The sequence below is a fragment of the Micromys minutus genome, assembly GCF_963924665.1.
Source record: "Micromys minutus genome assembly, chromosome: 30".
Classification (NCBI taxonomy): Eukaryota; Metazoa; Chordata; class Mammalia; order Rodentia; family Muridae; genus Micromys; species Micromys minutus.
In genome coordinates this window covers 11,648,981-11,665,037 of record NC_137965.1, presented here as the reverse complement: position 1 = coordinate 11,665,037, position 16,057 = coordinate 11,648,981, and the positions used below count along the sequence as shown (strand labels likewise).

The 16,057-nt window shown below is 45.9% G+C and overlaps 1 protein-coding gene across 1 annotated transcript in view; it reads right to left on the bottom strand.

The window, feature by feature from the left end:
- UST (uronyl 2-sulfotransferase) overlaps positions 1-16,057 on the bottom strand; it is a gene marked incomplete at its 5' end in the record, with an annotated part of 252,690 nt that overhangs the window by 22,521 nt on the left and 214,112 nt on the right. The window lies entirely within an intron of this gene.

Here is a 16,057-nt window from a genome sequence, read left to right as displayed (position 1 = left end):
GGTTATCTGTTCTGTTTGTTTCCCCAGACTAGGAAACAGATTCACAGAGAGACTAAGGAATTTGCCTAAGGTTAAACAGCTGCTAAGAATCGGGGCTAGAGGCCAGAGAGAGCACAACCCAAACTGATTATCTGAGTTCAACTCCTAATATCTATTGTAACGGAGGGAGAGAAATGATTTCACTAGTTGACTTCCGGCCTCCTACACATGAACATGTGCACACAGACACTACATAGATAAATGAATGAGTAATATAACTAAAAATTTTTAAAAAGAAGAATTAGAAACTATATGTTAAAACTTAAGTACATTGGCTGTGAAGCCCATTTCTGATCTCTGTACCTACACATGGGAGGCTAGGAGAAAAAAATTCAGAGACAGAAGTAGTACTTTGAGAGAGAGAGAGAGACCTTTAGCTTCCCAGTAGACTGTCAAAGGCAAGGCCAAATGAACCAGAGACGCAGAGGATTAGCTACCTGCAAGACCAACTGAAGGGTGTGTTAGCCCTGGCCTTGTCAGAAGCCGTGGGAGGACTAATCCAGATTGACTTGAGGACACCCAAGAGATCTATAATGCATATTCCTGGATGTGTGCGTGAAGGGACTCTCACAGGCAATGGTGGAAGACCCATAGGCAGGGAATGTGGGAAGAATAAAAGGGAAAGCAAGCACAGGCATGCTCTTTGCTGATTCCTGGCCACTATGAAGTGAGCAGCCTCCAGTCCCATGGGCTTTTAACCCCATAGTGCTCTTCTTCACCAATACACAGAAAAACAAACAAACAAGCTGGCTGAGCCTAGATCTGAGAAACCATGAGCCAAAATCATTCCTTCTTCTCTTAAGCTGTTTTCCCATTGACTTTGTCAAAGTAATGAGAAACTGACTAACAGACTGCTCTGGGATAGCCTTGGCTAACCACAAATAACCTGCATATTCCCAATCATGAGGGGCCTTTGAGTAGACATGACTACCCATGAATTCTGCTCTCCCCTCCCCCAGAATAGGACTCTGATCCATAAATAGTGTTGTGAAGATGCGCCCCAAGCCCGAGTATTATAAATCCACTAAAGCTATGCATGAATTTGAGAAAAAAAAAATCTCTGTCACATAATTCTTGACTATGGCCTGGAGGAAATGAGAGTTGTTGACAGCCGCACGCCTAACATCCAGCAGTCTGGTATCTGCGCTTTCTATGGTGAGCTGGGAAAGCTTCCAGAAGGTTCTCAAGCAGATTTCTAAGGAGATGTGTTTTCCTCTCATGGTATAATCGAAAGATTTTAAGCTTCCCAACTTAGGTGATTGCAAAAGGATGGGCTGAAAGGACCTCGGCACCTCCTTATATGAAAACATGAAACCCCAGAAGGTAACCACAGGGAAGAAGCTGGGATGGAGGTTCCCCCACTCCCAAGACCCCACTCCATCCTCTCAGGGATACTCTTCCTCTTCATGGTCCCCTCTCAGGGTACACAAGCCAATCAGAGGAGAAGCCAGTGTTCCCAGATTCCTCTTGGTACCCACATGTTCGTCCCGGTGAGTGTTCTGTTTGCCCTTCTTGGATCTAGAATGATGGGACATTGTGGCTTTCCCTGCCTTCGGGGATTGTCAGCTGACATCTGACAAAGGGAAACAGAGAGCAAAGGGAACAGAGGCAACAGATGAGGGGTGTGTTCTAAAGCCCTGTAAGTACGAGGAAGAGACACTGGGACCAGCGGCGGGGAGGCAGGTCAGCTTTACCTGGGGTTTTCACGGCTAATATTAGTTTGGGGGACTGAGGGTGGGGGTGAAGCATCCAGGATGGGTAAAGGTCATTGGATGAGGGCTTAGGGTTCTGAAATGCTTCAGTAGCAGGAGAAAACATTTCAGGACTTGGTGCTAGCCGAATGGGTTCTTATTGGAAAAAGGAAGCTGAACCTGTAATCTAACTAAGGTTATGCGACATTCTGCATGTGGGAACTTTGTGGACTCTCTAGTAGGGGTCAGAGAAGGGGAAGCCCTGCCAACAAAGGGCTCCAGATAACACAGCTCCAGAAGGCCAGTCCTCCAGATAATGGCAGACTTTCACCCTCATTAGCAGGGTTTTCTCCCAGGATACCACAGATGTAAAAGTCCCATCTGTTCAGAAACCTGCTACACTAAAGTATGCGTGGGAACCAATGACCCCCTTCTCCTAGGTTCTCGACATCACTCCGCCTTTAGTAAGAAATAACATTTACCAAAACTAAACCAAACCAAAAACAACAAAAGGAAAATAATAGAAGGACCTTCCAAAACAAACCAGTTTCAGAAGAAATGACAAAGTTCAAAATAGGCCCGAAGTAGCTAATGCTAGCCCACAGCCTGAGCTCCCCACTGCCAGGGTTCTGGGTCTCCGGTTCAGCTCTTCTACATCTCTCTGAATAGGAAACCAGCACAAAGTGGGAAAGACCAGTGCCCCCGAGAGTCAAGTTCATAATGATAACCAAAAGCCCTCACCAAATACAAACTTTGACACACAGGTGAGACATTGTTTACAGAGGCAGTGTGAACTCAGGATGGGGGCAGGTACTTTTCAATTCTTAGAACAAAACATTGAGCCTTTGATGTTGGCATACTGGCGGCTTTCTTTGGGGTGAATTCTGGGTAGGCTTTGTTTTGTTTGTTTGATTTTCCTGCGAGCGTTTTGTGTTTCAGATTAATATGACACCGAGGTTTGTGTTATTGGAAGAGATTCTGGCTCCTTGTGCCCAAAGCATTAGACTACAGATCGTTAAGTGAATTTGAAAGTGACTTGGACCTTTTTTAAAGGAACTCTCCAGATGTGTTTCTGCCTTCGTGAGGCCTGACATTCCTGTCTCTGACAGTTTTAAGCTGAAGCCACAGGCGTGCAGGAGTTGCCAGTAAACCAATGAAATCTAAGGTCAAACAAGAGATGGACGGTATTGGTCACATTAGATACTCAGCTCAGCCTGTGGGTGTGGATGTCTGAGTAACTTTCCCACCAACCCCTTCCCACCAATCCCGTTCCCCACTGACCCCTTTCCCACCGACCCACGTCACCTTTGAAAAGCAAAGTGTTGAAAGGTGGGAGATAGCAGATGTAAAAGCCATCATACCTAGTGTTCACGTCAGGTACCGCACCTCGGTATGGATACTGAGGACTGAGACCGACGGGAACTGTAGACCCATCCCGTCCCCACATCCACAAACAACAGAAGTCAGACACTTCCAAGGCAATTTTCAGTTCTGAGATGAAACAACAGACAGCATTTGACAACAATTTGCTATACCTCGGAGATTAAGAGCTGGTAGAAAGTTTTGGCTGAGCAGAGGGAACTGTTTAGCAGAAACTTCACGAATCTGATTTACGTTTTATGAGGAATTAAGCTACAGGTTTCCCCCACCCCTTTTAAAACTCTGGACCATTAAAACCAACCATTCGGCCAAAAATGTATTTGGGATTTAACATTTTCTTTTGGAAAAACATTTTTAAAAGCGATGAACTCCAGGCACCAAAAGGCTGGGAAACTGTACTGTAACAGTATGATGGAATCTACCTTCAACCAAAGCGAAGCTAATCATAATACAGTCTAAGATCAAGGATCATAACACATAGCCACTCTGGGAGTCATGTGGTCTTTGGTGATAGCCATTGGGGCTGATTCTGAGTTGGTAAAAGTAAGTTTATCTTCCATGATCGATGCCAGAAACCAAACCACATGCCCTATTCTACATAGGCAAACAATATCTTATGCTAATGGGGAAATCTACAAGTGTGGTTGAGCCAAGAAATGACCCTGAACAAACACAAGACTTTGTCACCACTTGGAGTGTCAGGACTCTGTTCTGGCTCCAAGAAGATGGTCAGCCTCAGCCCATCAGAGCCAGTTCTGACTGAGAGCGAACCCCAGATCCCTTCAGGTTGTTTTCTGTCACATCACACCTGGCTGGGCCAGGACTTGTATCTCCATAGCCTATTCCTCTTTAGTAGGGCTCCCTGTCACCTAGTCAGATGGGCAAGTGGACTGCACTTTACCTCACAGATCTGGAAATCTTGAGCCAATAGGAAAAGCTATGTCAATGTTTATCAAATAAACTCCGAGTCCCCCACCCCCACCCCATGCCCCACAAAAATCACCTCAGATGAATACTTCTTTGAACTACAATGAGAACAAGTTGTTAGGAAAGCAATGACTATGGTCTTTTCAGATCACCATGTAGGGTCTAGAATGCTAATTCCCAGCGTCTGCCCTCAGTCTGCTTGTGAACTGTCACCTGTCCCTGTAGACACTGAGGCTCCATTGGGACATGCTCCCAGACAAGAGGACCACACCTCCTTTGACTCTTAGGCCAAGTGACAGCTTTCTCAACCCCACCAGGGGGGCAGGCCTGGCCAGGGAAACCTTTCTTCTTTCTTTGACTTTATTTTTCTTTCAAAGTTCTTTCTGGGTAAACGCAGAAGATTCCAGCAGCCTCGACACCCTGGCTCATATGGAATATATTTCGAGATGGGGGGGTTATATGATTTTGAAGTGGCTGGAATTTCAGTGCTGGCTTTTGTTTACGTTTGTCATGACACATTGGTTATAGAAGCTGTTGCTACTGCTACCCAAACAGCTGTAGCCTAGACCCTTCGATGGTTTTGCCTTCTCCTGTACATTAGCTACTAATGGTGTTCACTCAGCCAGGGCCTGGGCTCTTATGCTTGGAAGCCTTCACCATGGCCCATGGACATTCCCAAAGACATTTCTCCCTAAGGAACGTCTGCCAGCATAGGACACAGAAGGGTCTTTTCTCATCAGACTTAACTACTATGGTGTTTCTGAATAGCACATACACACACACATGTTGTATATGTGTGCGTGTGTGTGTGTGTGTATATATATATATATATATATATATATATATATATATATATATATATATATACTCATTTACACATACATATGTACAAACCATATATATGTATATACTATATTTGCGAACTATATAATAAGTTCTGCATGTATGTTCACATCACTGTGATGAGACCATATGACAGAAAGATTATTAAAAAGGGAAGGTTTATTTGGGCTCCCAGTCCCACAGGGTTTCAGTCCTGGGCAGCACATTAGACATAGAGATGTTCACCTTGGCGGGAACGTGAAGCAGAGACTCTTCACATCACCGTGGACCACGAGCAACTGGAGCTAGTGACAAGCTTTTAATATCCACTACTTCCGCCCCTGTTGACACCACGTAAAGGGTCTACAGATTCCCAAAACAGAAGTGAGTAGCTGAGGACCAAGTGCTCAAAACAGAACCATAACATGGGCTGTTTTCAGGTTCAAACCATATAGGAGCCTCATCTAAGAGCACAGGGTCCTAGTGAGTGGGTCCTTGAGCTGGCTTGTTTTGTCCCTGAAATTTTGTCGCCACCTCAAGGCATGGATGCCGGTGGCGATACTTTGGTAGTTTGTTTGCAGCCTCGCCTGGCTTTTTGTGAGAGAGATGTGTGTAACAGATCAAGTCAGGCTCTGTGAATGCAGAACCGACTCTAGAACCTTCCCATCCAGAGAGAAGGGCTGTCTGAAGTTAAATCCAAAGACTTGACTACATGCCTCCCCTTCCTCATCCTTGAACCACTAACAGGACAGAAACACAATTCTAACTTCATGACAGACTGCAAAGTCACGAGGACAGAGAGCTGAGGAAAAATGCTTGTGTCCAATTTTCATCGGCTTCTGGCAGATAAATAGCATTGGAGGTCTGCATCCCACTGGCCGAGCCAAGGGCCTTCTGGAGCGTTGAGGAGAGTGACAACTCACCTAGTGTCATCCCTGAGAGGCTAAGGAGTGACAGCAGTAGGGGTCCCAGTATGAGATCTGGACATGAGGCTGACAGTCCAGTTATGAAACAGATTCTCTCCTGGGCTGTGTGTGGTCATGCATCTAACCATCTCTCTTCCCTCAGGAGAACATTCTTCATTGCATTCTGCACTGAAGAGCTGCAGCTGAGGCTCTAAGGGCTTTGCAATCCCGGAGAAGAAAGCGGGAGAGATGTAGGCTAAGATGCAAGCTATCCAGTGACCAGTGCAGTCAGGGTAACCTGCTGTTCCGTTCCCATAGCAACAACCAGATGTGTGTTCTACTTCCCTACTACATCACCCTTCTCCTCTCATCCCCAAAACAGATGTGCCCAAGGTTTTCTAGTGGGAAGACCTCAGCAAGCTCAAGAACAGATGACATCGTGACAGTGACAGAAATGTCCCCAATGATCATGCCATGGCTGCTTAACCACCATACACAGACTTATGTCAGGACCCAGTAAGACTGCCATTGGACGGCACTTCAAGTCTCTCTTTTCTGCTGTGGCTGGAAATCTAAGGATGATGGTCATCACCAGAGGAAAACTTCCAGATGGATAAAGGATACCCACACCAAGCACACTGCCAAAAGCAACCTGCGGCAAGCAGAGAAATGGGTGTCCTAGGGGATAAAGGGAAGGGTCTGAAGATGACGTTCCTAGTTTGAACAGCTTTAAGACACCAGTGGAAAAGTCAGAATATAAAAAGTACCATTTTTTTTAAAGGAGGGAAAGAGTCAAAGAGGGAAAAATACTGAACAAAGAAATGTCTGGGGCTGTAGAGATGGCTCAGTGGTTAGAGTACCGGCTGTTCTTCCTGAGGTCCTGAGTTCAAATCCCAGTAACCATATGGTGGCTCACAACCATCTGTAATGGGATCCAGTCCCTTCTTCTGGTGTGTCTGAAGACAGTGACAGTGTACTCACAAACATTCAATAAATAAATGTTTTTTTTTTTAAATAAGAAAAAAGTATCTAGGGGTCTGGATATCTAATGGGAAAATTATGATGCTCCTAATAATCATTAAAGAGGGGCTGACAAAGGGATCAGGAGCACTGGCTGCTCTTCCAGAGAACCTGGGTTCAATTCCCAGCACTCACGTGGCTGCTCACCACTGTCTGTAACTCCAGTTCCAGTATCTGGCATTTTCACACAGATATACTTGTGGGCAAAACACCAATGCCCATAAAATAAATAAATGAAAAAAAAAACCCTTAAAATCATTAAAGAAACAAAAGTAACAATAAATAGTGCTGGAGAGGGCAAGGAGAAAAAGGTGGTGGTGTGTAGAACGTAATTATGAAGAAATTCACACACGCCAGTTGGACACCAGACCTCTCAAACATCCATGAACTGCTGGGTACTGATTTGTTGCTAAGGTTCAAACAGCCCTTCCAAAATGCATGCTGAGATGTACCTGCCACCAAGGGGCAGGCCTTGAGAAATTATTAGGTCAGTAGGAGAGACCAACGCCATCATTTGGGGAGTAGGTAAAAGCAAGATTGGCAAATGGTTCCGCATAAATCAGAGGGCATCAGCCCCCTTCCTCCCTGTCTTAGTCACTGTCCTGTGGCTGTGAGGAGACACCAGGACCAAGGCGACTCTTCTAAGAGAAAGCATTTAACTTTGTGGTTGTTTACGGTTTTAGAGGTGTGGTCCATTCCTTATGGTGGGAAGGAACATGGCAGCATGCATGGTGGTGGAACAGCTGCCGAGAGATACTGATCTGCAGGGGGAAGAGGGAGAGAGGGAGAGAGAAACAAAGAGAAAGAGAGAGAGAGAGAGAGAGAGAGAGAGAGAGAGAGAGAGAGAGAGAGAGAAAGCATGAGAGTGAGGGAGGGAGTAGGAGAGCTAGAGAGACAGAGACAGAAAGTAAGCCAGGAGAACATTAGAGACAAAGAAGGGGGAGACAGATGGAGGGAGAGAGAGAGAGAGCACATGCTGGGCCTAACAAGGGTTTTGGAACCTCAAAGCCCACCCCCAAAGATATACTCCCTCTAAGGCCACATCTCTCTTTTAAGTTTTTTTCCTTGTGGGAATTTTCTCAGATGTTTGTTATAGCACATTGAAGCTAGTAGTCTTTTCTTTAAAGATTTATTTACATGAGTACACTGTAGCTGTCTTCAGATACACCAGAAGAGGGCATAAGATCTCACTACAGATAGTTGTGAGCTACCATGTGGTTGCTGGGAACTGAATTTAGGATCTCTGGAAGAGCAGTCAGTGCTCTTAACCACTGAACCATCTCTCCAGCCCAAGGCCACACCTCTTAATCCTTCCTAAACAGTGCCAGTCATTCTTATTCAAATCACCACCTTCTCCTCCTTATGCTCTCATCACCTGACCTTTCTGCCACGGTGCGATGCAGCAAGGTGTCCCTCAATCGACATGGCCTCAATACGTAGGACTTCCAACCCTCTAGAACCACAAGCTCAGTAAACCTGTAGTTTTTGTAATTTACCCAGCCTGTGGTATTCTGTTACAGTAGCAAAACATGAAGTAGGACACCTCCAACTCCACCCTTGCACCTTGTGCTAGGAGGTAATGCAGGGAGGGATACCTTATGGTAGAATGGAATACCATGTCAAGGACAGGGTCCATGGAGAATGGGAGACCAGAGATCTGGCATGTGTGTGTGTGTATGTGCCCGCGTGTGTGCATGTGCGCGAACATTTACAATAAAAGTAACAGAGCAGAGCTGTGTGGGAGCTTCCAAGTAATGAGCTCAAGCTTTTACAGGGGTTAAGAAATTCTGAGCTGAAGGTAGGAGTGCAGGGGGAGGGAGAACAAACATCTGAAAACACTGAAATAATACTAAAATAATATTGATGCAACATCAAAGATTTGATGGGTAAAAATAAATCTAGGTATTTTTCTTTTAGAGGAAGGCATTAATTAATTCCAGAGAAAGGCAATATCTGGTGCTAGAAGTCAAACACAACTGTGATATACTAGCGAGTAACTGTGATGTGCCCCGTGGGTCATCAGGTAACCTTGGCAGTGACGTAGAGATGGGACTGTGAAGCCAAAATGCCTGTCATATTAGGAGAGCAGGGGTTGGGGGAGGAGAGGAAAGGGTGATGGAATAAAAGAACTAAATAATGCCTCATGCAAATCACTCAAGATATGGCAACCTGTGCACACTAGCAATAAATGAATAGCAAGGTGGTTGGAAGACCCATGTCCCCACACTCAAGACGGCAGGATGCAAATCTGAAGGGAGATGGGCACAGTAAAGGCTGACTCCTAGTACACATCTTTTTGATAACATTGGGTCTTCTCTAAGGGTCTTAGCACCACTTTAATGAATAGTTAAAAAAAAAAAAAAACCCACAAGGTAAGACTCTAGGAACCTGCGCTTTGACACATGGTTCCGGTTATGTCTTCTCGGCCAAGCAGAAGTGTGGAGGTGAGCATCCTGAGCTCTTCTCACCATCAGGGTGCTGCTGGACTTCTCTGTGGGTTTGTGGAGAAGAGACGAATGTGCCAGACACAGTCCGCATGTCACCACACAGCAGACAGTAATGCCACTGTCTGACTTTTTTATTGTACCCTCTTATAGTTCGGCACTAGACAACCGTGTAATCCTAGACAAACTAGGACATCGTAGACTGACAGACACTTCTGAGGGCCTACAAAAACACAGACCGAGAAATGATACGTCTACTTGAAAAGGATTTGGCTAGGGAAAAATAGAGCATTCGGCTGTGCAGTGCTGAGGCAGACAAAAATGGGCCAGAGGGCTGAAGCCACCCCTGCCTGGGCTATGTGCCGCCTGGCCTCCATTTCTCCCAGCTTGGATCTCTAAGCAGAGCTTGTGAGGGGGAAAAGCCCCAGCCCAGAGTGCAGAGTGGCAGGCCTTAAGTTCTTTGTCAAGGGCCCGCTTTCGAAGTGGGCCAGCTTTGTAACTATGCAGGGAAGTCTACAATCGTAACCTGCGAGGAGTAAACCCATCCCTTAGTCACAATCCCACGCAGTGTAAAGCAGGTTACTGTCAGTCTTAATGAAAACTACGTGCGGTAGAAGCCACTGCATTCTCAAGCAGAGGAAAATAGCCTCTGAGTACGGATGGCCACCATCTCCTCCACTCCCCCAGATGCCATTAGACATCTCTCATTAGGGGACACCACTCATAAACGGGGAAACTTCCCCCAACCTGATCTGGGAACACTATGCAAATTAGGAAGGCATGGTAGGGTGTGCATTTGGGGTTCTCCATAAAGGAAAATTGGGATCTAGAAGAGATCAAGGCCCAAAGGATGGAGGACGTGTTAGAAGACAGCGGTCCAAAAAGAGGATTTCAAGGTTCCTAGAGGACCACGCTTGGGGACAGAGGCAGTTCAAGACCAGGCCAGGGAGGGATGGGAGCAGGTAGGGAATCCTCACTACTGGGCATGGGAATCCAGGCCATTGGTTGGCATCTGGAGAAGGAGCAGGGAATCCCAGAAGTCACTGCCAGGCACACAGGGCCAGGGGAAACTAATGGGGACAGGCAGGGACGCCAGAGGACATCAAGGGAGAATTTTGGGTGGAAAAGCTCAGGCCCTGGAATTGCCTCCATGCACGGAAGCAAGAGTCTTTCTGGTGACAACAGGAAGCAGATAGGGCAGCGCATAGGTTCCAATATTGGACATTGGCCACTGGTCCTGAGACTGGCCGGAGACTGGTGTGGATGACACAGGCCTGTGTGGCATCGCTAGAAGGGTAGAGGCTGTGGAAGTGCCGGGTGAGCTTTAGAAATGCTATGCATATGGCCCTTCTTTAAACACACACACACACACACACACACACACACACACACACACACACACACACACACCCAAAGATACACATATACACAGACATACACACTCATATACAGATACATACACACACATAGATACACACACTCATATATTGACATACACCGGCACACACACACGGACATACACAGAGACACAGAAATAGACACACACACAGGTACACACACCCAAAGATACACATATACACAGACATACACACTCATATAGATACATACACACACATAGATACACACAGACACATATGCACACTCATATATAGACACACACACACACAGACACGATCCACTGCCAATATTATTAGAATCTGGGCTGAGGACCTAGCTAATGAAAACTATCTGGAGAAGAGAGGGATCATGTCATCAGCAATGATAATTATTTAAAGAACTTCATGGATTCAGCGGCAATAGAAAGAACAAAATAAAATGGAAATGAAAGGTGAAAGACAGCATCTGTTTAGTACGAGCATTTCAGAACTGTACATAGGTGTGTTCTGAACTAACAGTATACACACTCGTGTGCATAAGCCGCACAAACTGGAGATAAACGTATTTGATTGTGAACTCCTAGGTCTACACCTCCAACGGCTCCTGTAAAATGCACGTTAGAGGTCTAAACTTAGTGAAAATTCAGGTTCTTAGAAACCCAAGACGCCTAACTGGGCCCTAGCTTGTACATCTGTGTTCGGACAGTAAGAGGGACTCCGCTCTGCACGTGCTGAGTTTTGACTTGCAAACCAGGTTATCTCCTGGAGTAAATAGGGCAATGCTGCCCCCTGCTGGCCAAAGGCTAACAGTGCATCATTAACATTCTGATGGATGTATGGCTTATGGAAAACAAACTTGCAAGACAGAAACCACGAGTCTCCCTATAATAATGATGATGATGATGGTGGTGGTGGTGGTAGTGATGATGGTGATGATGATATTTGAGCATGTATTATCTATTAAATAGCAGATATAGTACAAGACCCAAATTCAGCACCAGTTAAGGGGAACTGGCCCCAAGTCAAATCTCAGCGGTGGGCTTCATTTCGAAGTCCCAATTCTCGGACATTTCTGGTAAGAATTCAGACAGTGTAAGCAAATCCCTACTGACTCGGATGCTCTGTGCTCCTTGTCCTCTGATCAAGCATGCCTCTGGGGCAGTGTTTCTCCTCCCTCGAGAAACACGAAGTTCCCTGCAAGAGACTCCTTCCCCTTTCCTAAGGCAGAAACACAGAAGTTGCAGGTCTTCAAGGTGGAAGGGCCCATAGTCACAGCTCTAAGAGGACAACCCCCCGTTTGCTTCACGTAATCACTTCCCACTTGGCTCACCCTCCCCCTGCACACACACACCTCTCATCTCCTGCCTTCCTTCACGCTTCCCCCCTTCTCTGGCTGGAGAGGTTACAGAGCAATTTAAAGTCATGGTTTTCCACAGCTCTACGCCTCACAATAGCTCATTACCAAATGGTCAGTATATGTTAAGGACTATGGAACTTACAACAACCCTTTAAGGTAGGTGATATCGGTGCACATTATACAGATGGGGGAAGCTGAGGCGTGGAGCTGTGTTAATAAATGAGGCCTGTCTCCTAACATAGCCCTTAGTCAATCACTATGACACATTCTCTTCTTGATGGACACAGAAGGTATGGAGAAGGAAGACTAGAAATGACCAGCAGGGAGATCTTTGTCTCCATCTCCCTGGTAGCAGCAGCCCCCGTGAGGAAGGGATTCTGGACAGCTTGTAGTCTAGAGAGGGATGGTCTCCAATGATCTCCGTCACTACACTCGAGGCACTGTGGATTCTCCAGGACTATGAGAGGACTGTGGGAACTGGAGGTTGAACAAAGAGCCCGAAAGCACATTGCACGAGACATTAGGTCTCGGCAAGGCAAACCTTAAAGATCGCACAGTGAGAATGTCTCTCTATTCGGGTTACACAGTCTCAACCTTGGCAGAGAATATGCCAGAAGAGCTTCCTAAACCAGCTTAGCACGCTCTTAGTAGAATGACTTTTTAAAAATATTCATTTATTTTATGTAGTTGTAAGTACAGACCAGACACACCAGAAGAGGGCATCAAATCTCATTACAGATGGTTGTGAGCCACCATGTGGTTGCTGGGACTTGAACTCAGGACCTCTGGAAGAGCAGCCAGTGCTCTTAACCGCTGAGCCATCACTCCAGCCCTCAAGAATGACTTTGGCTATATCATTCATCATTTAGTATTTGTTTTAATTCTGTTGGATATGTTTTTATTGCTAGACTGGTGACAACTAGAATTTATTATGGGACACACCATTTAAAAATTTTCTTCTGTGCATCTGTTAGTTTTAGCAAATGCTCTCCTTCAAATGCTGCAATGCCAATTAGCTCACAAACGCTGTAATACTTACCAAGGGTCTCAAGGGGTGGGACGGGGTCTATTGGTCACTTACATATAACCAACAAGCAAAAGAACTACCTGGCACAACCTCTGATTTGTCCTATGTCATCTTTTATCTACAGAATGTGTGAATGTATTTTCTTAAAACAGTCTCTTGTAAATGAATTTAGTTTGGGAGGACAGTACTTAAGTCAGTGGTTTGGAATTTATTCTGATAATTGCCAACTGTGCTCTCAAGGCCTCCCATCATGCTCTGGGGTTTACACTTGCAATTGAAACACAATATAAAAGGATAGGACACCTGAGTTCCCAAGCTCTTGAAGAAGGAAGGTTGTGGGTTTCACTAGGCCATACAGGTCTGTGGCCTGCTAGGTGGCGCTATTGAACAAGACTGATAGGTACTCTTTGTTTTTAAATTAACTTGCAAATTTATTTTGGCGTTTACCATCACGGCAGCCAGCTTACAAAATGGGGTCTAAGAAACTTCTGTCAGCTCACAGTGTGCTAGGTTTGTTTGCTCGTTGTCTTGGTGGGACGGGAACTCAAGTTGAGCACTGGGAGCACGGTTGGCAAGGGCTCCACCACTGAACCAACATCTCGGGGTTTTGAGAGATAAGGAAAGGAGGCACAGATACGTTAAAAAAATACACACAGCTCAGAAGTCCCCCAGTCTTTCTCTTACTTTCATAGTAAGGGGCTTCTTATGGAAGGAACTCTGGACTTCTGTGGTCTGGCTTTTGTTTCTCTTCCAAAAGGGGCGGGAGTAAAAAGTAAAGATGCTGGGAACTTAGCAGTAAGACGTGGGGGTGTGTGACCGTCAGTTCTCATTGTAAGTCTGACTGCATCAAGTCGCCATGAAAATATGTTTGGGTGTTCTCTGAAGGTGCTTCCTGGAAGGTTCAATGGCAGAGAGAAAACCGTCCATTGGTGGATGGTGCCATCCTATGGGTTGGTGTCCCAGACGGAGTAAAGAGGAGAAGGAAGGCTGACCACTGGCTTTTAACCCTTCTCCTCCTTTGCAGGCACTGAGGTAATAGGAATGGCTGCCTCGTGCTCCTGAACTGCACATTTTTCACCATTGTGACTGTAGCTTCTCTATCCGTGAGTGCCCCTATCACCGTGACTGCAGCATCTCTAACCAGATTACAACTTTTAATTTATGTTTTCCAGTGTTGGGGATCATAGCCAGGCCGTTCACATGCTAGGCTAGAGCTCAACCACGGAGCTGTGCTATCAGCCCTAAAATTCTTGAATAGGGACAAGCACCAGGATTCTAGGGTGTCGTGCATGAGAACAGGGTGGTCTGGTGCGAACAGGTGAGATCTGTCTTACCTTTAACCCACCAATGCAGCACAGTGACAGAACAATGTGGTGCCTTGTGTTCACAGAAGCAACTGTATAACAAGAGGTTGCTCAGCCTACACCCTCTGCCTGGGGGCACACAGAGACTATTAGGATAGAGGAACCGTTTTAGGGTGTATAAATGCACTGCCACAATTTCTGCTTAGTATCTGAGCTTAGAACAGAGAGCAGGGGTCTTGGAGACCTCCCGCCCCCACATGCTAGGAATTATTCTTTTTATCACTTTGCTGTTAGAAAAGAGCGGGGGTACCCAAGATGCATCCTGAAAAGAGAATCAATATACCACACCATGTGACCCCATGGAGCAGCTACATCCTACGACGCAAGAATACCAGAAGTCCCCGAAGTCCCTGACTCTTTCTGAGGCCTTTGCCATGTTGTTAATACCAAACTCAAAGAGGAAAAAGCTTTAATTTACTGATGAGGGGGGTCTGTAGCTGTAGGTCAAAGAGTGACCCAATCTTCACAGGTCTCCCTACACTTCAGTGACTGTGCTTATAGATCACGGGATCAAGGCCCACCATTTCCGAAATGACATCCGTTTAGCTGAAGAACATAGAAACTAATTCCAGCAGCAGCTGGGTGCATGCCCCTTTGGATACACTTGTTTTAGATGTGTTTAAAAATGGATGTAAATGGCTTCATCCTTGCCACTTAGCACGTGTGTGGATAGATATGTGTCCCCAAGATTCAGTCAGCCCTTTATCCTCTCCCTCTCCTGTCTTTTCTACACACACACACACACACACACACACACACACACACACACACACACACACAGTGGGGGGGGGGAAGGAGAGAAAAGAGAGGGAGGACAGGAAGAGACAGAGACATGTCAGACAGAGGAAGGGTCCACACAAGAATGAAATCTTCCTTTAGTGACTCTAATGCAGGGTAAGCCCCCTCTAGAGCTGCAGGAAGTGCAGGAGGCTCACAATGTCTTACAGAACAATCATTAGACACAGCACCATGCCGACACCCTTTCTGTTCAATAGAAGTAAACTCCTGTCTGCGCCTGTTATTGGAAGGACAGAGGGAGCTCAGGCTTCAAAGCCCAGCTACGGAAGACTCATTACGCTTCTAGCTCTTCAAAGCGATTTTCCTGATGAGAAGACTCTTAGCAGGGCTCACCTTCAGGTTTCCTGGCACATTCTTACATGCAGATAAATTAGATTTTCATTTCTGGGTGAGGGAGAGGGAGAGGACACCAGGAGACTTCTGAAGCACCTGCCAGCCTGTCTACCCAAATGGAAGGGCTCCAGTGTAGCAGGAAGGGCTGCCCTGGGCAAAGACAAGTCTGCCCAGGCCCTGGGGATACAGATGTGGTTCAAAGTCCATCTGACTGTCTGTAGTCTTTAGGGGTGTTTCCTCTGCTTGCTCTTTATACCAGGCTATATGCCCTTTCCCTGTCTAGCACAAACCAACCAAGAGGGAATAAGTATGCAAGACTTGCTGTGCAGAGTGGATTAAGGAGCGCAGCAAGAAAGCATCTTTCTTTCCAGCTAAATCATCACAAAAGGAAAAGAAATGACAGTTTTCTGAAAGCAATTATATTCACAGTGATACCGGGGGCTACCCTGCAATCACTTTGTAGCTCTCCAGGTTTTTATTTGGGGAGCACTTGGTTTTGTGAGAATAAAATTCTTAATTGCATTTTCAGTTTGCCTGCCTTATCTGATCTACTGCCCGGGATTTTACAGTTTAG